Raw genomic sequence first — 700 nt, forward strand, 5'->3', positions numbered from 1 at the left:
AGTGACGCGCATGAATGGATTAACGAGATTCCCACTGTCCCTATCTACTAGTCGCATTCTGACCGCCGAAGGGAACGGACGTGTTCAACCGCTGCTCCGCTACCTGAACCGCTCAACCGAGGAGTCACCGCCGCTTGGGTTTTTCCCACCTACCTGGCTGGAAATTCCAGAGTTTGAGGAGTTTTAAGTGTATTTTCGCGATTTATTCGCGATATACACGGCAGTTTCGAGGCGAATTAGTGCGATTTTCGATTCACTGTGTGTTTATCCGGAGTGGAATTCCAAAAACTCAATCGAGATTTGTAATTTCGGAAACTTCGGGGCGACCGTGCGGGTTTGTTGCCGAATATCTCAGCCGCCAGGCGAGATATCGGAGTGAAACCGCGGCAGTGGAGAGAAGGAACTATTACGAAGAGAACGCCGGTTCGTGATCAAGAATCGGATAAAAATTCGATTTTTGGGAGCGTTTTAGGCGAGGAGTGACGCGCCGGTGAGTCACCGCCGCGTGGGTTTTTCCCGGGCGTGGCCGGGATTTCCAGCGCCTACGTAGCTGCTACGGGCGTGTCCGCGTTAGACTCGCGTTTAGAAGACAGTTCTGGGGTTTATTCGCGTCGTACTGTTGTTCCCTGCGGTTTCCTTGAAGTGAAAGTGCAAATACTCTGCGAGATTTGTAATTTTCAAATCTTCGGGGCGACCGTGC

General features: G+C 51.6%; 1 pseudogene; it reads left to right on the forward strand.

Moving 5' to 3' along the window:
• Window positions 1-92, forward strand: part of LOC143351132 (large subunit ribosomal RNA) — a 3,145-nt pseudogene extending 3,053 nt beyond the window's left edge.
• The last annotated feature ends 608 nt before the right edge of the window (window positions 93-700 follow it).

The sequence above is a fragment of the Colletes latitarsis genome, unplaced genomic scaffold, assembly GCF_051014445.1.
Source record: "Colletes latitarsis isolate SP2378_abdomen unplaced genomic scaffold, iyColLati1 scaffold0077, whole genome shotgun sequence".
Taxonomy (NCBI): domain Eukaryota; kingdom Metazoa; phylum Arthropoda; class Insecta; order Hymenoptera; family Colletidae; genus Colletes; species Colletes latitarsis.